The sequence below is a fragment of the Panulirus ornatus genome, chromosome 2 (genome assembly GCF_036320965.1).
Source record: "Panulirus ornatus isolate Po-2019 chromosome 2, ASM3632096v1, whole genome shotgun sequence".
In the NCBI taxonomy this organism is placed as follows: domain Eukaryota; kingdom Metazoa; phylum Arthropoda; class Malacostraca; order Decapoda; family Palinuridae; genus Panulirus; species Panulirus ornatus.
The window spans coordinates 96,264,484-96,288,274 of NC_092225.1; the positions used below are offsets into that span (position 1 = coordinate 96,264,484).

The 23,791-nt window shown below is 41.4% G+C and overlaps 1 protein-coding gene across 4 annotated transcripts in view; it reads right to left on the bottom strand.

Moving 5' to 3' along the window:
* The window catches only part of LOC139758637 (leucine-rich repeat and WD repeat-containing protein 1-like), a 112,305-nt gene that overhangs the window by 71,069 nt on the left and 17,445 nt on the right, over positions 1 to 23,791 (bottom strand). Inside the window, exon 1 of one of the 4 annotated variants that reach the window (XM_071680189.1) lies at positions 35 to 185. The exons of 2 other annotated variants lie outside the window; for them this stretch is intronic. The gene's annotated coding sequence lies outside the window, so the exon portion shown is untranslated. Of the gene's footprint in view, positions 1 to 34; positions 186 to 23,791 lie in introns of those variants that run through there. One more of the 4 variants, XM_071680219.1, reaches the window with a different exon arrangement.

The window sequence follows — 23,791 nt, forward strand, 5'->3', positions numbered from 1 at the left end:
GACAGTCTAAAGAGAGCAATAATCGTGATTTTACCTGTTAAAGCATAAAGGGAAGAGACAGTAAGTGGGGGAGAAAAAAAAATTAGGTCTAAGGATCGGGCTGACTTGGGGGGGGGGGGGGGTTGCCGTGTTAAGCCTCTCATCCGCTTTGTTGACAAACTTGTCTGGCCGATTCCCGCCTCTTTCGTAACTCTGGCGGGAAATTCAAATCACCGTTCAACCTTTTAAGATAAAATTCGCCTTCTAAACCAATTCATCACAAAGTCATTGCGTACCCCCCTCTAAGATAAAATTCGCCTCCTAAACCAATGCATCACAAAGTCATTGCGTACCCCCCTCTAAGATAAAATTCACCTAAACCAATTCATCACAAAGTCATTGCGTACCCCCTTTTAAGATAAAATTCACCTACTAAACCAATTCATCACAAAGTCATTGCTTACATCACTTCACCCGGCCTCAAATTACAATTTCGAGCCATGAGATTCAAATCGGATGATTTTATAGAGGCAATATATCAAATCAGCTTCCAACCTCTGGTTTTTTTCCAGAAATTTCGGCACCGTGGATTGCTACAGCATTACGTAACATACTCCACTAACTCCTACATGCTTAATCGATACACAGAAGAATGTAGTTCTGGTTCAAGCTGTAATTTCAACTAACAAAATCCACAACGCTCATATTAATTCCGCGTTTATTCCCAAATAATGCACCTTTTCCAGATGACTGTATTAGACAGAATAATCCAATAATCAAACACAAGCTAACAGACACACAGAGAAATAGGTGCTATACCCTTACAATAAATAAATAACATCCACTGAAGTCCTTCCTATGCATATCGACAGCCAAGCTGCAAGAAACTTCAGTTGCAATAACTATTTCATACCGTTGAACACGGTGGTATTTACTGACGGTCAATAGAATACCAAACTAACCTAATTTCCGCAGTCTGGTCGAACCTGGTCTTTCTCTTAGGTCGACCAGTCAGGACTGCATGCCTTACACCCAGGCCAATTTCTCACTCATTATATATTCCACAGGAGCCCATATGACCCTACTGAAACGTGCCACATCTCTTTGACTCATTAACAATCATTACGAATCAATTTACCAAGATGGCATAAAGAATTGTGTCTCATGTATACAATTTGACAATCAAGACACTTTATGTGTTCAACTAGAGCTTTCAAACTACTTCATCAGAGACGCAGACTTTATACTGTGCATAAAGACCACCATATTGTAATCAAATGTAAATATCAATGCCTTTAATTTCAAGCTTAATTCACCAGGCGCATGGGAGCCATTGATCTCGTACATTCTTTACTATTCCTTTTAAAGCTCTGAGGACTTTATCTCGACTCGCCTTGAGTTTCTTCACCATAACCACAACACCAGAAGAGGTTGATGAGCATATTTATGTGGCATATTTGTGTAACCACGGATATTAATCAGCCAACATGGACGTTTACTTTAAAGGCCATATATAAGAAAAAGGTTCCGGAAAAATTCGATCCAATGGCCAATAAATGCCCATCAGTTCTACTTTGGTGATACTACACGTTACAATGAGCAGCAAGGTAATAATGTGTTGTCATTTATCTACCTTATTTCTTAAGTTAATGCCAAATTACCAACATACTGTAACAATCAACATCATGGCCTTATTTTCACTGTTTTAAAACTGTATTATTCATTGCAAAGGGATCCACCTCATCCTATTTCAAAGGCTGATTACTTGCCTTAAAGAAAATATATATATATATATATATATATATATATATATATATATATATATATATATATATATATATTTTTTTATACTTTGTCGCTGTCTCCCGCGTTTGCGAGGTAGCGCAAGGAAACAGACGAAAGAAATGGCCCACCCCCCCCCATACACATGTACATACACACGTCCACACACGCAAATATACATACCTACACAGCTTTCCATGGTTTACCCCGGACGCTTCACATGCCTTGATTCAATCCACTGACAGCACGTCAACCCCTGTATACCACATCACTCCAATTCGCTCTATTTCTTGCCCTCCTTTCACCCTCCTGCATGTTCAGGCCCCGATCACACAAAATCCTTTTCACTCCATCTTTCCACCTCCAATTTGGTCTCCCTCTTCTCCTCGTTCCCTCCACCTCCGACACATATATCCTCTTGGTCAATCTTTCCTCACTCATTCTCTCCATGTGCCCAAACCATTTCAAAACACCCTCTTCTGCTCTCTCAACCACGCTCTTTTTATTTCCACACATCTCTCTTACCCTTACGTTACTTACTCGATCAAACCACCTCACACCACACATTGTCCTCAAACATCTCATTTCCAGCACATCCATATATATATATATATATATATATATATATATATATATATATATATATATATATATATATATATATATATATATGTGTGTGTGTGTGTGTGTGTGTGTGTGTGTGTGTCATTAGAGCCGATAAACTCTGCTCCCTTATGAAATAAACTCATTATTTATTTCGCATCTTTTCTAAGTGTTGAGTTGGAGGTTAAGACGTTTTCCGATGCCAAGTCATTACATACGCTCTTAACTGATTAGTCTTATCTGTACTTTGACCAAAAGTAACTTTTTCGTGCCATCTTTAGATAAGCATGTAATAGAAAAAATATAATAAGTATCTGAAATGTGATAAATAATCATCAAAGTATAAAAATATAAACGTCTGAAATGAGATAAATAATCACCAAAATATAAAAATAATTGATAGTAAATTGTGTAAAAATAATTGAAAAAATTAAGTATATGAAAACAACTGTAATAAAAAATAGTACGAGTGATGAATAAATAATTATATCAAAATAAAGCCTAGTTGCCATGCAATGGAAACCTGCCATAACATACCGTTGCTAACTTGTTAACTATTCCCTTACACCACTTCACATGATGTTTATATGATTCATTTTCATCAAGACTCTCCTGTTAGTTAACAATTCTCCTGCTAAATTACCTTAAAAACTCCTACCAAAGGACAAATAACAAGAAAAAAGAAATATATTATCCACAGCCCGCGGTAACACCACAATTACGTGTTACAGCATCACGCACAGGCCAATAAGCACACAACTCTAAATGCATATCTATATATATATATATATATATATATATATATATATATATATATATATATATATATATATATATATATATATATATATAAATTAGCCGACATAGCACTGGCATAAATCTACCCAAGAGGATGTCATGTCAAGTGAAAGCATAAATCAGAATATAAGGAAAATAATATACAAAACATTGATCAATTTGATCAATTCGAGTTCTTCAGGTGTTTCTAGATACGACACTCAGTGATGGAAAGATGGTTAGAGTGGTAGATTGGGAGGAGGAAGGGAGTTCCACCTCTTCATTATTTCACAATGGTCACCTCTTGTATGGCTGGCCTCCACACGGGATCTATGGGATGTTGAAGGACCCATATATATATATATATATATATATATATATATATATATATATATATATATATATATATATATATATATATATATATATATTTCTATTATACTTTGTCGCTGTCTCCCGCATTAGCGAGGTAGCACAAGGAAACAGACAAAAGAATGGCTCAACCCGCCCACATACACGTCCACACACGCACATATACATACCTATACATTTCAACAAACATATATATATATATATATATATATATATATATATATATATATATATATATATATATATATATATATATATATATATATATATATATATACATACATACACAGACATATACATATATACACATGTACGTGTAGGAAGAGAGGAAGGTGATTGGTTCTCAGTGAATGTAGGTTTGCGGGAGGGGTGTGTGATGTCTCCATGGTTGTTTAATTTGTTTATGGATGGGGTTGTTAGGGAGGTGAATGCAAAGAGTTTTGGAAAGAGGGGCAAGTATGAAGTCTGTTGGGGATGAGAGAGCTTGGGAAGTGAGTCAGTTGTTGTTCGCTGATGATACAGCGCTGGTGGCTGATTCATGTGAGAAACTACAGAAGCTGGTGACTGAGTTTGGTAAAGTGTGTGAAAGAAGAAAGTTAAGAGTAAATGTGAATAAGAGCAAGGTTATTAGGTACAGTAGGGTTGAGGGTCAAGTCAATTGGGAGGTGAGTTTGAATGGAGAAAAACTGGAGGAAGTGAAGTGTTTTAGATATCTGGGAGTGGATCTGGCAGCGGATGGAACCATGGAAGCGGAAGTGGATCATAGGGTGGGGGAAGGGGCGAAAATTCTGGGAGCCTTGAAGAATGTGTGGAAGTCGAGAGCATTATCTCGGAAAGCAAAAATGGGTATGTTTGAAGGAATAGTGGTTCCAACAATGTTGTATGGTTGCGAGGCGTGGGCTATGGATAGAGTTGTGCGCAGGAGGATGGATGTGCTGGAAATGAGATGTTTGAGGACAATGTGTGGTGTGAGGTGGTTTGATCGAGTAAGTAACGTAAGGGTAAGAGAGATGTGTGGAAATAAAAAGAGCGTGGTTGAGAGAGCAGAAGAGGGTGTTTTGAAATGGTTTGGGCACATGGAGAGAATGAGTGAGGAAAGATTGACCAAGAGGATATATGTGTCGGAGGTGGAGGGAACGAGGAGAAGAGGGAGACCAAATTGGAGGTGGAAAGATGGAGTGAAAAAGATTTTGTGTGATCGGGGCCTGAACATGCAGGAGGGTGAAAGGAGGGCAAGGAATAGAGTGAATTGGAGCGATGTGGTATACCGGGGTTGACGTGTTGTCAGTGGATTGAATCAAGGCATGTGAAGCGTCTGGGGTAAACCATGGAAAGCTGTGTAGGTATGTATATTTGCGTGTGTGGACGTATGTATATACATGTGTATGGGGGTGGGTTGGGCCATTTCTTTCGTCTGTTTCCTTGCGCTACCTCGCAAACGCGGGAGACAGCGACAAAGCAAAAAAAAAAAAAAAAACGTAATTCATACTTGCTACCTTTATTCATTCCCATTGCCACCCTGCCACACATGAGATGACAACCCCCTTCCCCCACATGAGCATGAGGTAGTGCCAGGAAAAAGACAACAAAGGCCACATTCGTTCACACTCAGTCTCTAGCTGTCATGTATTATGCACAGAAACCACAGCTCCCTTTCCACATCCAGGCCCCACAAACTTTCCATGGTTTACCCCAGACGCTTCACGTGCCCTGGTTCAATCCACTGACACCATGTCGACCCCAGTATACCACATCGTTCCAATTCACTCTATTCCTTGCCTGCCTTTCACCCTCCTGCATGTTCAGGCCCCGATCGCTCAAAATCTTTTTCACTCCATCTTTCCACCTCCAATTTGGTCTCCCACTTCTCCTCATTCCCTCCACCTCTGACACATATATCCTCTGTCAATCTTTCCTCACTCATTCTCTCCATATGACCAAACCATTTGAATATACCCTCTTCTGCTCTCTCAACCACACTCTTTTCATTACCACACATCTCTCTTACCCTTTCATTACTTACTCGATCAAACCACCCCACACCGCATATTTTCCTCAAACATGTCATTTCCAACACATACACCCTCCTCCACACAACCCTATCTATAGCCCACGCCTCGCAACCATATAATATTGTTGAAATCACTATTCCCTCAAACATACCCATTTTTGCTTTCCGAGATAATGTTCTCACCTTCCACACATTCTCCAACGATCGTGGAACCTTCACCCCCTCCCCCACCTTGTGATCCACTCCTGCTTCCATCTCCTGCTAAATCCATTCCCAGATATCTAAAACACTTCATTTCCTCCAGTTTTTCTCCATTCAAACTCATCTCCCAGTCAAGTTGTCCCTCAACCCCACCGAACCTAATTACCTTGCTCTTATTCACATTTACTCTCAGCTTTCTTCTTTCACACACTTCACTAAACTCAGTCACCAACTTCTCCAGTTTCTCACCCAAATCAGCCACCAGTGCTATATCATCAACAAACAACAACTGACTCACTTCCCAAGCCCTCTCATCCCCAACAGACTGCATACTTGCCCCTCTCTCCAAAACTCTTGCATTCACCTCCTTAACAACCCCATCCATAAACAAATTAAACAACCATGGAGACATCACACACCCCTGCCACAAACTGACATTCACTGAGAACCAATTACTTTCCTCTCTTCCTAGTCGTACACATGCCTTATATCCTTGATAAAAACTTTTCACTGCTTCTAGCAACTTACCTCCCACACCATGTACTCTTAATATGCCTTCTCCAGATCCATAAATCCTACATACAAATCCATCTGTTTTTCTAAGCATTTCTCACATACATTATTCAAAGCAAACGCCTGATCCACACATCCTCTACCGCTTCTGAAACCATACTGCTCTTCCCTAATCTGATGCTCTGTACATGCCTTCACCCTCTCAATCAATACCCTCCCATATAATTTACCAGGAATACTCAACAAACTTATACCTCTGCAATTTGAGCACTCACTCTTATCCCCTTTGCCTTTGTACAATGACACTATGCATGCATTCCGCCAATCCTCAGGCACGAACCATACATACAATGAACATCCTCACCAACCAGTCAACAACAGTCACCCCCTTTTTCAACAAATTCCACAGCAATACCATCCATATATATATATATATATATATATATATATATATATATATATATATATATATATATATATATATATATATATATATTTTTTTTTTTTTTTTCTTTTTTCAAACTATTCGCCATTTCCCGCGTTAGCGAGGTAGCGTTAAGAACAGAGAACTGGGCCACTGAGGGAATATCCTCACCTGGCCCCCTTCTCTGTTCCTTCTTTTGGAAAATTAAAAAAAATTGAGAGGGGAGGATTTCCAGCCCCCGCTCCCTCCCCTTTTAGTCGCCTTCTACGACACGCAGGGAATACGTGGGAAGTACTCTTTCTCCCCTATCCCCAGGGATAATATATATATATATATATATATATATATATATATATATATATATATATATATATATATATATATATATATTTTTTTTTTTTTTTTTTTTTGTCGCTGTCTCCCGCGTTTGCGAGGTATCGCAAGGATACAGATGAAAGAAATGGCCCCACCCCCCCCCCCCCATACACATGTATATACATACGTCCACACACGCAAAATATACATACCTACACAGCTTTCCATGGTTTACCCCAGACGCTTCACATGCCCCGATTCAATCCACTGACAGCACGTCAACCCCGGTATACCACATCGCTCCAATTCACTCTATTCCTTGCCCTCCTTTCACCCTCCTGCATGTTCAGGCCCCGATCACACAAAATCTTTTTCACTCCATCTTTCCACCTCCAATTTGGTCTCCCTCTTCTCCTCGTTCCCTCCACCTCCGACACATATATCCTCTTGGTCAATCTTTCCTCACTCATTCTCTCCATGTGCCCAAACCATTTCAAAACACCCTCTTCTGCTCTCTAAACCACGCTCTTTTTATTTCCACACATCTCTCTTTACCCTTACGTTACTTACTCGGTCAAACCACCTCACACCACACATTGTCCTCAAACATCTCATTTCCAGCACATCCATCCTCCTGCGCACAACTCTATCCATAGCCCACGCCTCGCAACCATACAACATTGTTGGAACCACTATTCCTTCAAACATACTCATTTTTGCTTTCCAAGATAATGTTCTCGACTTCCACACATTCTTCAAGGCTCCCAGAATTTTCGCCCCCTCCCCAACCCTATGATCCACTTCCGCTTCCATGGTTCCATCCGCTGCCAGATCCACTCCCAGATATCTAAAACACTTCACTTCCTCCAGTTTTTCTCCATTCAAACTCACCTCCCAATTGACTTGACCCTCAACCCTACTGTACCTAATAACCTTGCTCTTATTCACATTTACTCTTAACTTTCTTCTTTCACACACTTTACCAAACTCAGTCACCAGCTTGTGCAGTTTCTCACATGAATCAGCCACCAGCGCTGTATCATCAGCGAACAACAACTGACTCACTTCCCAAGCTCTCTCATCCCCAACAGACTTCATACTTGCCCCTCTTTCCAAAACTCTTGCATTCACCTCCCTAACAACCCCATCCATAAACAAATTAAACAACCATGGAGACATCACACACCCCTCCCGCAAACCTACATTCACTGAGAACCAATCACTTTCCTCTCTTCCTACACGTACACATGCCTTACATCCTCGATAAAAACTTTTCACTGCTTCTAACAACTTGCCTCCCACACCATATATTCTTAATACCTTCCACAGAGCATCTCTATCAACTCTATCATATGCCTTCTCCAGATCCATAAATGCTACTACATACAAATCCATTTGCTTTTCTAAGTATTTCTCACATACATTCTTCAAAGCAAACACCTGATCCACACATCCTCTACCACTTCTGAAACCACACTGCTCTTCCCCAATCTGATGCTCTGTACATGCTTTCACCCTCTCAATCAATACCTTCCCATATAATTTACCAGGAATACTCAACAAACTTATACCTCTGTAATTTGAGCACTCACTCTTATCCCCTTTGCCTTTGTACAATGGCACTATGCACGCATTCCGCCAATCCTCAGGCACCTCATCGTGAGTCATACATACATTAAATAACCTTACCAACCAGTCAACAATACAGTCACCCCCTTTTTTAATAAATTCCACTGCAATACCATCCAAACCTTCATATATATATATATATGAATTATGTACATGTGTATATATGTCTGTGTGTATATATATGTATACATTGAGATGTATAGGTATGTATATTTGCGTTTGTGGACGTGTATGTATATACATGTGTATGTGGGTGGGTTGGGCCATTCTTTCGTCTGTTTCCTTGCGCTACCTCGCTAACGCGGGAGACAGCGACAAAGCAAAATAAATAAATATATATATATATATATATATATATATATATATATATATATATATATATATATATATATATTCCCTGGGGATAGGGGAGAAAGAATACTTCCCATGTATTCCCTGCGTGTCGTAGGCGACTAAAAGGGAAGGGAGCGGGGGGCTGGAAATCCTCCCCTCTCTTTTTTTCTTTTTCTTTTTTTTTTAATTTTCCAAAAGAAGGAACAGAGAAGAGGGCTAGGTGAGGATATTCCCTCAAAGGCCCAGTCCTCTGTTCTTAACGCTACCTTGCTATCGCGGGAAATGGCGAATAGTATGAAAAAAAAATGTATATATATATATATATATATATATATATATATATATATATATATATATATATATATATATAGTCGCTGTCTTCCGCGTTAGCGAGGTAGCGCAAGGAAACAGACGAAAGAATGGCCCAACCCACCCACACACACATGTACGTGCATAAATGGCCACACGCGCACATATACATACCTATACATTTCAACATATACATACATATACATACACAGACATTTACATATATACACATACACATATTCATACATGCTTCCTTCATCCATTCTCGCCGCCACCCTGTCACACATGAACTGACAACCCCCTCCCCCCGCTCGCACACGAGGTAGGCGAGGAAAGGACAACAAAGGCCACATTCGTCCACACTTAGACTCTGGCTCGTTGTCTGTCTTGGACAATCACATGTTTACCAAATGGCGTCCTAGCTTCGTCTCTTCGATGTATATCAACTGACTGTTATATTTCTCTCTTGTGTCTCTCCTGACGATGTGATTATCACACGAAACTGCACTTGGGAACGTATTGTGTTTCATTTTCCCCGTGGACTCATAGGAATATATATATATCCTTCCTTCCTTCAAACCACCCGCCATTTCCCGCATTAGCGAGGCAGCGTTAAGAACAGAGGACTGGGCCTTTGAGGGAATACCCTCACCTGGCCCAATTCTCTGTTCCTTCTTTTGGAAAATTGAAAAAAAAAAAAAAAAACCGAGAGGGGAGGATTTCCAGCCCCCCCGCTCCCTCCCCTTTTAGTCGCCTTCTACGACACGCAGGGAATACGTGGGAAGTATTCTTAATCCCCTATCCCCAGGGATAATATATATATATATATATATATATATATATATATATATATATATATATATATATATATATATATATATATATACATTTATTTATTTATTTATTTTGCTTTGTCGCTGTCTCCCGCGTTAGCGAGGTAGCGCAAGGAAACAGACGGAAGAATGGCCCAACCCGCCCACATACACATGTATATACATACACGTCCACACACGCAAATATACATACCTATAAATCTCAATGTACACACATATATACACACACAGACATATACATATATACACATTTTTCATACTGTCTGCCTTTATTTGTTCCCATCGCCACCTCGCCACACATGGAATAACAACCCCCTCCCCCCTCATGTGTGCGAGGCAGCGCTAGGAAAGACACCAAAGGCCCCATTCGTTCACACTCAGTCTCTAGCTGTCATGTAATAATGCACCGAAACCACAGCTCTCTTTCCACATCCAGGCCTCACACACTTTCCATGGTTTACCCCAGACGCTTCGAATGCCCTGGTTCAATCGATTGACAGCACGTCGACCCCGGTATGCCACATCGTTCCAATTCACTCTATTCCTTGCCTGCCTTTCACCCTCCTGCATGTTCAGGCCCCAATCACTCAAAATCTTTTTCACTCCATCTTTCCACCTCCAATTTGGTCTCCCACTTCTCCTCGTTCCCTCCACCTCTGACACACATATCCTCTTGGTCAATCTTTCCCCACTCATTCTCACCATGTGACCAAACCATTTCAAAACACCCTCTTCTGCTCTCTCAACCACACTCTTTTTATTTCCACACATCTCTCTCACCCTTACATTACTTACTCGATCAAACCACCTTACACCACATATTGCCCTCAAACATCTCATTTCCAGTACATCCACCCTCCTGCGCACAACTCTATACATAGCCCACGCCTAGCAACCATACAACATTGTTGGAACCACTATTCCTTCAAACGTACTCATTTTTGCTTTCCAAGATAATGTTCTCGACTTCCAAACATTCTTCAAGGCTCCCAGAATTTTCGCCCCCTCCCCCACCCTATGATTCACTTCCGCTTCCATGGTTCCATCCGCTGCCAGATCCACTCCCAGATATCTAAAACACTTTACTTCCTCCAGTTTTTCTCCATTCAAACTTACCTCCCAATTGACTTGACCCTCAACCCTACTGTACCTAATAACCTTGCTCTTATTCACATTTACTCTTAACTTTCTTCTTTCACACACTTTACCAAACTCAGTCACCAGCTTCTGCAGTTTCTTACATGAATCAGCCACCAGCGCTGTATCATCAGCGAACAACAACTGACTCACTTCCCAAGCTCTCTCATCCACAACAGACTTCATACTTGCCCCTCTTTCCAAAACTCTTGAATTTACCTCCCTGACAACCCCATCCATAAACAAATTAAACAACCATGGAGACATCACACACCCCTCCCGCAAACCTATATTCACTGAGAACCAATCACTTTCCTCTCTTCCTACACGTACACATGCCTTACATCCTCGATAAAAACTTTTCACTGCTTCTAACAACTTGCCTCCCACACCATATATTCTTAATACCTTCCATAGAGCATCTCTATCAACTCTATCATATGCTTTCTCCAGATCCATAAATGCTACATACAAATCCATATGTTTTTCTAAGTATTTCTCACATACATTCTTCAAAGCAAACACCTGATCCACACATCCTCTACCACTTCTGAAACCACACTGATCTTCCCCAATCTGATGCTCTGTACACGCCTTCACCCTCTCAATCAATACCCTCCCATATAATTTACCAGGAATACTCAACAAACTTATACCTCTGTAATTTGAGCACTCACTCTTATCCCCTTTGCCTTTGTACAATGGCACTATGCAAGCATTCCGCCAATCCTCAGGCACCTCACCATGAATCATACATACATTAAATAACCTTGCCAACCAGTCAACAATACAGTCACCCCCTTTTTTAATAAATTCCACAGCAATACCATCCAAACCTGCTGCCTTGCCGGCTTTCATCTTCCGTAAAGCTTTCACTATATATATATATATATATATATATATATATATATATATATATATATATATATATATATATATATATATATATATATATATATATCTTTCTTTCTTTCATACTATTCGCCATTTCCCGCATTAGCGAGGTAGCGTTAAGAATAGAGGACTGGGCCTTAGAGGGAATATCCTCACCTGGCCCCCTTCTCGGTTTCTTCTTTTGGAAAAAAAAAAAAAAAGGAGAGGGGGAAGATTTCCAGCCACCCACTCCCTCCCCTTTTAGTCGCCTTCTACGACACGCAGGGAATACGTGGGAAGTATTCTTTCTCCCCTATCCCCAGGGATAATATAATATATATATATATATATATATATATATATATATATATATATATATATATATATATACTATTCGCCATTTCTCGCGCTCGCGAGGTAGCGCTAAGAACACAGGAGAGAGCCTTTGAGGGAATATCCTCACTTGGCCCCCTTCTCTGTTCCTTCTTCTGGAAAATTAAAAACGGGAGGGGAGGATTTCCAGCCTCCCGTTCCCTCCCCTTTTAGTTGCCTTCTACGACACGCAGGGAATACGTGGAAAGCATTCTTTCTCCCCTATCCCCAGGGAAAAAGGTGAGAGAAAATGACGTAAGGGGAGTGGGGGAGGAATGGGATGTATTTAGGGAAGCAGTGATGGCTTGCGCAAAAGATGCCTGTGGCATGAGAAGCGTGGGAGGTGAGCAGATTAGAAAGGGTTGTGAGTGGTGGGATGAAGAAGTAAGGTTGTTAGTGAAAGAGAAGAGAGAGGCATTTGGACGATTTTTTGCAGGCAAATAGTGCAAATGACTGAGAGATGTATAAAAGGAAGAGGCAGGAGGTCAAGAGAAAGGCGCAAGAGGTGAAAAAGAGGGCAAATGAGAGTCGGGGTGAGAGAGTATTGTTAAATTTTGGGGAAACTAAAAAGATGTTTTAGAAGGAGGTAAATAAAGTGCGGAAGACAATAGAACAAATGGGAACATCGGTCAAGGGGGCAAATGGGGAGGTAATAACAAGTAGTAGTGAAGTGAGAGGGAGATGGAGTGAGTATTTTGAAGGTTTGTTAAATGTGTTTGATGATAGGGTGGCACATATAGGGTGTTTTGGTCGAGGTGGTGTACCTAGTGAGAGGGTCAGGGAGAATGATTTGATAGAGAAGAGGTAGTGAAAGCTTTGCGAAAGATGAAAGCCGGCAAGGCGGCGGGTTTGGATGGTATTGTTGTGAAATCTATCAAAAAAGGGGTTGATTGTTGTTGACTGGTTGGTGAGTGTATTCAATGATTCATGGTGAGGTGCCTGAGGATTGGCGGAATGCTTGCATAGTGCCATTGTACAAAGGCAAAGAGATAAAAGTGAGTGCTCAAATTACAGAGGAATAAGTTTGTTGAGTATTCCTGGGAAATTATATGGGAGGGTACTGATCGAAAGGGTTAGGGCATGCACAGAACATGAGAATGGTAAAGAGCAGTGTGGTTTCAGAAGTGGTAGAGGATGTGTGGATCAGGTGTTTGCTTTGAAGAATGTACGTGAGAAATACTTAGAAAAGCAGATGGATTTGTACGTAGCATTTATGGATTTGGAAAAGGCATATGATAGAGATGTTCTGTGGAAGGTATTAAGAGTATATCGTATGGGAGGCACGTTGCTAGAAGCAGTAAATTGTTTTTATCGAGGATGTAAGGCATGTGTATGAGAAGGAAGAGAGGAAAGTGATTGGTTCCCAGTGAATGTCGGTTGGCGGCAGGGGTGTGTGACGTCTCCAAGGTTGTTTAATTTATTTATGGATGGAGCTGTAAAGGAGGTGAATGCAAGAGTTTTGGAGAGAGGGGCAAGTATGCAATCTGTTGTGAATGAGAGAACTTGGGAAGTGAGTCAGTTGTTGTTCCCTGATGATGCATCGCTGGTGGCTGATTCGGGTGAGAAACTGCAGAAGTTGGTGAGTGAGTTTGGTAAAGTGTGTGAAAGAAGAAAGCTGAGAGTAAATGTGAATAAGAGCAAGGTTGTTAAGTTCAGTAGGGTTGAGGGACAAGTTAATTGGGAGGTAAGTTTGAATGGAGAAAAACTGGAGGAAGTGAAGTGTTTCAGATATCTAGGAGTGGATTTGGCAGCGGATGGAACTATGGAAGCGGACGTGAGTCACAGGGTGGTGGAGGGGGAAAAGGTTCTGGGAGCGTTGAAGAATGTGTGGAAGGCAAGAACGTTATCCCCAGGGCAAAAATGGGTATGTTTGAAGGAATAGTGGTTCCAACAATGTTATATGGTTGCGAGGCGTGGGCGATAGATAGGGTTGTGCGGAGGAGGGTGGATGTGCTGGAAATGAGATGTTTGAGGACAATATGTGGTGTAAGGTGGTTTGATCGAGCAAGTAATGAAAGGGTACGAGAGATGTGTGGTAATAAAAAGAGTGTGGTTGAGAGAGCAGAAGAGGGTGTATTGAAATGGTTTGGTCACATGGAGAGAATGAGTGAGAAAAGATTGACAAAGAGGATATATGTGTCAGAGGTGGAGGGAACGAGAAGTGGGAGACCAAATTGGAGGTGGAAGGATGAAGTGAAAACGATTTTGAGCGATCGGGGCCTGAACATACAGGAAGGTGAAAGGCGTGCAAAGAATAGAGTGAACTATAACGATGTGGGGTCGACGTGCTGTCAATGGACTGAACCAGGGCATGTGAAGCGTCTGGGGTAAACCATGGAAAGTTTTGTGGGGCATTGACTGGAGTAATGCCATCTCAGTTATAACTGAGATGGCATTACTCCAGTCAATGCTAGTCTCTTCCATGTATATCAACTGACTGTTATATTTCTTTCTCTTGTGTCTCCCCTGATGATGTAATTATTACACGAAAGTGCACTTGGGAACTTGTGTTTCATTTTCCCTGTGGACTCATAGGAATATCTTGATCACGCGCAAAATTGAGATCCTTTCCAATATATATATATATATATATATATATATATATATATATATATATATATATATATATATATATATATATATATATATGAAGAGAGGAAAGTGATTGGCTCTCAGTGAATGTAGGTTTGCGGCAGGGGTGTGTGATGTCTCCATGGTTGTTTAATTTGTTTATGGATAGGGTTATTAGGGAGGTGAATGCAAGAGTTTTGGAAAGAGAGGCAAGAATGAAGTCTGTTGTGGATGAGAGAGCTTGGGAAGTGAGTCAGTTGTTGTTCGCTGATGATACAACGCTGGTGGCTGATTCATGGGAGAAACTGCAGAAGCTGGTGACTGAGTTTGGTAAAGAGTGTGAAAGAAGAATGTTAAGAGTAAATGTAAATAAGAGCAAGGTTATTAGGTACAGTAGGGTTGAGGGTCAAGTCAATTGGGAGGTAAGTTTGATTGGAGAAAAACTGGAGGAAGTAAAGTGTTTTAGATATCTGGGAGTGAATCTGGCAGCGGATGGAACCATGGAAGCGAAAGTGAATCATAGGGTGGGGGAGGGGGCGAAAATCCTGGGAGCCTTGAAGAATGTGTGGAAGTCGACAACATTATCTCGGAAAGCCAAAATGGGTATGTTTGAAGGAATAGTGGTTCCAACAATGTTGTATGGTTGCGAGGCGTGGGCTATGGATAGAGTTGTGCGCAGGAGGGTGGATGTGCTGGAAATGAGATGTTTGAGGACAATGTGTGGTGTGAGGTGGTTTGATCGGGTAAGTAACGTAAGGGTAAGAGAGATGTGTGGAAATAAAAAGAGCATGACTGAGAGAGCAGAAGAGGGTGTTTTGAAATGGTTTGGGCACATGGAGAGAATGAGTGAGGAAAGATTGACCAAGAGGATATGTGTCGGAGGTGGAGGGAACGAGAAGTGGGAGACCAAATTGGAGGTGGAAAGATGGAGTGAAAAAGATTTTGAGTGATCGGGGCCTGAACATGCAGGAGGGTGAAAGGCGGGCAAGGAATAGAGTGAATTGCATCGATGTGGTATACCGGGGTTGACGTGCTGTCAGTGGATTGAATCAGGGCATGTGAAGCGTCTGGGGTAAACCATGGAAAGCCGTGTAGGTATGTATATTTGCGTGTGTGGACGTGTATGTATATACATGTGTATGGGGGTGGGTTGGGCCATTTCTTTCGTCTGTTTCCTTGCCCTACCTCGCAAACGTGGGAGACAGCGACAAAAAAAAAAAAAAAAAAAATATATATATATATATATATATATATATATATATATATATATATATATATATATATATATATATATATATATATATATCTGTGCGTGTATAACTTACCAATGTGACAACAAGTGCATTATCTCCCTAAAACTGAAGACAAATGTTTCTAATTTTGACTTAAAAAATATACAAATTCATGTCATCGAACAGAGCACCCCCCCACCCCCGCGCCCTTTGATTACTGCCATCAACTGTTTTATGTAATCATATATCACATAAAGCAATTGGTCAGTATTCCCGTAATCAACTCGCTTCTCTACATGAGAGTTTGAATTCTACCACCGCGTCCCGACCTACCAACACAACTGCTTCTGAGGTTTTCAGTACCTTTTATTAGAGACTGAAATTCGCGAAGCTATGGATAGATGAGTTTGTGTTTACGTGTTCCGCTTTGCCTCAGGGAACACGTCCTGAGCTGACGTAGGAAGTGAGGGTGGGAGGACTCATTTCATGATGGGTATGGACGCGTTCCTTCCAGTTTTTTTTTTTATTTTTAAAGCTTATATATCATCCGTAGTGACGCCCTTGGTGGACTGTATGTACATGACGGGGGGACGTGTGAGACATTCTCATGCTCCTAAACTTTTAGCCTTAGGTCGAAATTACCAACACAGAAAAAAGATCGAACGTGGATGTATCGTGTGGCTGTCTGTTGAGCACAGAGTGCTAGCTAGCCTCGCCATGAACAGTGTTTTCACACTACGTCAGGTTGGTATCCGGATGTGTGTGTGTGTGTCTCTCTCTCTGTCTCTCTCTCTCTCTCTCTGTCTCTCTCTCTCTGGTCAAAATGTCGACCTTCACGTATATAGATAAGGTCCAGATGCGAATCAAAGATTTTTTTTTTCCCTCGAGGCCTCCCATCTTTTCCTCCTCAAACTGCCTCGCCCAGGGGAAAAAAAAATACATTACTTATATCTATTTATCTATTGATTTTTTCTTTGTCGCTGTCTCCCGCGTTAGCGAGGTAGCGCAAGGAAACAGACGAAAGAATGGCCCAACCCACCCACATACACATGTATATACATTCCTGAGTCCACGGGGAAAATGAAACACGAACAGTTCTCAAGCGCACTTTCGTGTAATAATCACATCATCAGGGGAGACACAAGAGAGAAATATATCAGTCAGTTTATATACATCGAAGAGACGAAGCTAGGACGCCAGTTGGTATATACATACACGTCCACACACGCAAATATACATACCTATGCATCTCATTACTTATTTAAGATATAAATCTAAAAAATATAAAAAAAAATCACGAATGAGTTGACTTCTCAAAATAACACACAAATAAGGTAAGTGAAGGCGCGGTTGCCATGGGAATAAAGCTGTATTCAAAGTCCAGCCATGTGTGATTTTTCCCGGTCTTGGGTTGGTGGCAACATTCACATCCTTATGTTCGGTCAACGTCAATGGCTGTCACCCTGTGATTGCCACAACACATCTGAACAACCAATACAACCATCTATTCTCGACCCTAATACTAATATCCGATTGGCTCAATACAAGAATAGAATTCTGGTTGTCACATACAACTTTTCTCTGTCATTGCATTTACTTTTTGTATTGTTCTGCGTTGGTATATACTATACAGTAGTTCCACAGCATCTAATAAATAAATGAATGGTATCAGACCCATAACTCTAGTCTGAATTATGGCCCTCTTAAAATAAATAAATAAATCTAACCTGGTTTATATCTTGAATTTTTTTTTCTCTAAGCACTATTTCTACCCAATCTTCTTTAAACTGCCACGAACGACGCTGCACTCCAATCGAAACAGGTAATTCTATAGGACATCCTTCTGATCTAATGATCACTCCATTTACAAAAAAGGAAAAATAAATAATAATGGTCGTTGGGTTACTTCATCAGACACATCCTGTGTTCACTTGTCTCTCTCGCGCCCTCTAGGGTTAACACAATTACTGGTACAGAAATAAGAACGGAAGGAAATACAGTTCGGAAAATAACCTCAACATATAAAAAAAAGTTTCGTGGCAAAAGGTGAGGTTGTCTTCGAGTTATAAGCCACCTTGGATAAAGTTCCAGGATAAATCCTCTTTTACAAAAAACGGTATTAACTCACGCGAAATCTAAATTGAAGTTAAGGGTCTTAGGATTACAGTCACTTCTTTAATGCCCGTGTTACATGTGTAGGAGTATCATATGTTCCTAAAATCAAATAATAAAGTTATGGCCCAAGACTACGCTGCATGTTGAAGCCGGTCTGCAAACCACAGACAGACGACAATGATGACGAACAAGCGATGCTAAAATGTCTGCCATGTTGGACATATCACATTATAATAGGCCAACTGCAGGGCATAGGAAACACACAAGGATGGTTGTGCTTGCAATGCAATTCTACATCCATGGCAACCACACCCGTTCCTAAAATGGTTTGCAGTACTTGTGGTTTTCGTTCTGCCATCAAACCTGGATTTTAAATGTGTGGCTGTTCGTCCACTATGCCTTCCTAAATCTACGTCAAGATAGCTCAAGATCCCTAAGGGTCTCTTGCAATCTTTACTTAGAAAATATCATTTGTTTATGTCTCAATCATGGTACAAGACCGTCTCAAGCTTGAGTTCGGTCATCTTAAAAGAGGAAGAAAAACAGGAAGAAAATGTGGCATTCTTTTGTACAATCTTTGTACATGTGGCTTCTGTGTTGACATCTACTGTACTAGTGTCAGGTGAACGTGATGAAAAGAGGAGTATTTTGCGTGATCTTATCTCTCATTTCTACATCAGAATTTGATTATTGAAGTTTTTGCCATACGTAGATATCTGGGGTCACCCACCTGGGGAAGTGAGTGTTGCCGCAGCATTGCTCACTGTAGCCTATCAAAGTTCCAGTGATGCTAGGTAGACGACTCCAGTTTATTCCTCCCCCCCACTTAGGTACGTCATAATGTTATAATATACCTGGCGAGGTCCAGATACCTTGTACACGACTTAAAGAATCGATTATAACCATTTACATTTCATTTTATTTGTTTGTTGATCGTCGTACCTCGCGTCTCTTCCGTTCTATCCTGGCAACCCCATACACAAACTTGTTTCCCAAAAGCTAAGGTAATGCCGCCATTATTTCTCTTATGAGCATCTATTTCATAGCTCTTGGGGGTATCTTTCGCGCGAAACTCTTTCTCATATCCACAGTGCCTCTTCTTCTTCCTCTTTTTGCCAATATGGAATCAAAAGCCTCTCTCGCCCCATAAATTCTCTTCAACCATCTCCTTTTTTCCCCGCTGTGATGCTACTGCTTTCTTCTCTCTGTTCTGCAAGTATCATTTGACCCGCTGTTTGCAGGTGTTCCACAAGCCCAAAGCACAATGCTTCTACCCTCTGTGTGGGAGGAGTCGTAAGGGTCACACGAAGATTGGCAGTTAGGATTAAGATACTTCCTTCTATCCTCGCCATGTCAAGATAAGAAATTCTCTTCCGTTTTCCTACAACCTTTCAGTTTACAACTGTCACGTCTGCAACACCCGAGGGCATCACATTACCTCCACCACCTGTTGTTGTTGTTGCTCAGTGTTCTAACCTTTCAACCGAAATTAATTTGACTGGGACACGCTCCAGCCTGCGCCAGGTTCGCCAGCAATATATATATATATATATATATATATATATATATATATATATATATATATATATATATATATATATATATATATTATTCCTGGGGATAGGGGAGAAAGAATACTTCCCACGTATTCCCTGCGTGTCGTAGAAGGCGACTAAAAGGGAAGGGAGCGGGGGGCTGGAAATCCTCCCCTCTCATTTTTTTTTTTTTTTCCAAAAGAAGGAACAGAGAAGAGGGCCAGGTGAGGATATTCCCTCAAAGGCCCAGTCCTCTGTTCTTAACGCTACCTCGCTATCGCGGGAAATGGCGAATAGTATGAAGAAGAATATATATATATATATATATATATATATATATATATATATATATATATATATATATATATATATATATATATATGACATTCAACCCCCATACCACAATCGTCAACAGAATAGCAACACACACAATAAATGCCCCAAGAACAGTTACTAGTGCCAGCATTCCACAAGAATAACAATCTCTTAGTGTTCTCTCTATTCATCCGCTCCACCCTACAGAACACCACACATGCCTCGTCATCCACCCTATCCTTTAAAGCCAAGATAACAAAGCTAAAAAAAAAAGAAAAGAAAAGACAAGAGCACCCGGAACAATCATTGGCTGTCAAGCAACCATAAATAATCCATAACCTACACAGTACTGGACCCCTACCATTCAAACCACTCCATAACCAATGGCCAACCCTCCTAGTTTAAGAAACCATACCCCTGCTCCATACTAACTAATTGTACTCACACATCCATCCTCTTCCCCCTTCTCCAAGCAAACACACCACTGAAAAAAAAAGACGTCCATACACAGAAATAACGCCACAGCCACTAAACAACTAGCCCTCCTAACTCAAGTCTTAAACGTCATCCACACTAAACATACAACCATATGACACGATTCTCCAAATATATACGTGAATTTCACTTTCTCCTCCCTGTTTTAAACATCACTAATCACTACAGATCAAAATCACCGATTTGACATATGACAAAGTGCCTTAGAGGCACTACCATTCTTAAGGCATAGAACATCTTTATCAAAGTGTCATGCACTTACATTGTATATAGACATACACACACACACACATATCACCACACTTTGACTTATGGTCCCGCTCAGTGGACGTGGCTGGCTTCCCAAACGCTGCGGGAGCTCCATAGAAGAGGCTTCTAAGGCAGGAAGTCAGGTTAGGTGAGGTATGCACGTACCTACCCACACTGGTGTAGCGCAGGGATGTTGTGCGGGTGTTTACGTGCAGAGAGTGAAGGACAACAGACAAGTTGATGTTTAAGTGTCTTCAATGCAGTAGTTGCGTCGTGGTGATGAAGGGTCGTGATAAATAATTGAATCGATGATTATAAGGTACAGATGGGTAATGGCCAGAGCACTGACGAAAAAGTGTAACTCGTGTATGTCTGGGGAATGTAGTTTCAGAGGAATGGACTTTTAAGTAGGATGGTGATCGAGTTAGGGGGTTGCGATTCTTTGGTGCCTGTCGTGTCATGACGGTATGTATACGTTGGCTACTAATGTTGGGTTTTACTGGGATTTATGAGGTGTTGCTGAAGCGTAAGGTGGGGGTAAGCCTCTCATTTCTATTGGGTTGGTAATGGAGTGTTCTGAATAGGAGGGGTATCTAATGCTGCTGCATAGAACCGACTGCCGAGCATATTAAGGTCGGATTATATAGAGAGAACATTAGTTCACTTGCTGATGGTGTCTGTCTTTGCTAAGCAGCCAGTGATTATCCAAGCGTTCTGCAGCTTTTGACATGGTGATGCGTAGTTTACAGTGGAGAAAATAAATTGTTTGTTGGGGGGGATACGAATGAATTCGTTTCCTTGTCGTATATTATAGTACACTTGTGTTCCGAGGGTGTTTAGTTTGTGTATTGCTTGAGTGTTGACGTTTGTGGTGTGTGGGGGGGAGGTGAATGTCGTGTGTTTGTCGTACTTAAAACCCAGAAGAGACGGTCTTGTTTTGTTGAGTGGAAGCGACTGGCTGGCTATCCAAGTTGACGGAGGGTGGAGGTTGGATTTGTATGTCCGGAATAGAAAAAAAAAGAGAAGTGACAGAAGACTTTTTCTGGTGAGGCAGACACTTTCCTCTGAGCCACAGGTCTAATGAAATGTTGCCTGTTTGGTGTTGCCACTGTGGTGCCTGGATACTGTGATGTGGTCGACTTCACACGCGAGGACCTTTCACACTGTGTTTTAGGCGTCATGTATGAAGAGGGTTAGAGAGAACTGCCTCTTTGAATACTCCAGTGCAGAGTTTACAAAGCCTTTTGTGCCTCTTTGACATATTGGCTGGCTATGAAACCGGCCAAAACACTTTGTCATTGTTCTCGAGTGTGGCGTCAATTACCTTTTTCGTAAAGATGTGTCGGGGGACAGAATCAAAAGTTTGTTGGTGTCTACTGCCAATGATATTTTACGGGGAGGGAAGGGGGTGTGGTTGGTCGAAACCATCTTGAGTATGCGGTGTTTAGTGACTGGGTTTAAAGCCATGTTGTGTAGGTGACTGTAGGGTGTTCCGATTCTACTGCAAATCAGTTTTTGAGTTTGGATACGACTGGAATCACTTAGGGCGGTAAGGAAATGGGGAGTTGGATGGTTTTAGGATCGGCAGTATGCTTGGAAGCTTCCAGAAGCCAAGGCCCTATCTTGTTGTATAACCAAGAATTGTTGAAGATACCCGTAATTGCTTGGTTTGTAACTAGACCAAAGGGTTGTATGTGGTAGTTTGATATGTTGTCAGGGTATTTTGCAGGAGAGATCTTGAAGGTTTGAACAGCATCGCTTGTGTCAGTGGGAGTGAAGGGTGGGTTAGCAGTGTTTTCCGAGTGTATTGTGTATTCATGACTTTCATATTGAGGGGCGATGTGGGTTTGTGGTTGATGGTTATAATAGTGTTTCATGTGTGTGTGTGTGTGTGTGTGTGGTGCTTGGAGAGGAGATGTGGCTGGTTTGGGTCTGTATGAAGTGCTTCAGGTATGGGAGGTGGTGGTGCTGGGCTGGTGTGGCATGTGTGGATCTTTTTGAACGGGGCTCCAGTACATCGAGGAGAACCTGTGTCTCGTGTGTTTCTCGGTGATGATCGACTCAAGTGAAGGGCGTTGGTTACACTTAAGCTGTCCTCAGCTTACTAAGGACGGTGAGAGGTTGTCTAAGCTGACTTTGTTGTATAAGGTCCAGAACTCGAGCGGATAAGTTTGGGTTATACTATTTTTTTTTTCTTCCCGTGTCCTATTGGTATGTGGTTTTCTTTTTGCTGGCTTGGTTGGTGCTCTTGGTGTGGCGTGTGAGATGGCGTGATGTAGGGATGGGAAAAAAAATCACATATACTGAAGTTCGGGAGCTTGGGTTACTTGGTGTGTGTGTGTGTGTGTGTGTGTGTGTGTGTGTGTGTGAATCCCGTTCAGTGTGCTCTTCCTTGATTCGTGTCTGTCTCTTTGATGTGTCTTGTGTGGGTTGCATGGGTCGGGGTGTCACCAGGATGGGTATGTGGGTCGTGAGGAGATTTCGTGCCATGGGCTCCAGGTGGTTGGTTCTTGTAGGCTCTGCAGGTGGGCCAAAGAACTACGATGTCATGCGAGGTTGGAACTGCTGGAGGTGGTGGTAGGTTGGGAGTCTTAGTTTGGTTGGCTGGGACGGTGGAGGATGTTGGTTGCCAATGGTTTATGAGAAGTTCACCTGGGGCTTCTTGGGTTTGACTATTGAGTCATGCGGGATGATGATGGGCTTGGAAATCTCTTCACTTAACAGCGTTTTTTTTTTTTTTCCCCTCCCCGTTGGAGGCTCCAGTCACGGACAGAAGTCCCCATCAAGGCCGAGACTTGATTGAAATAGAGAATTAT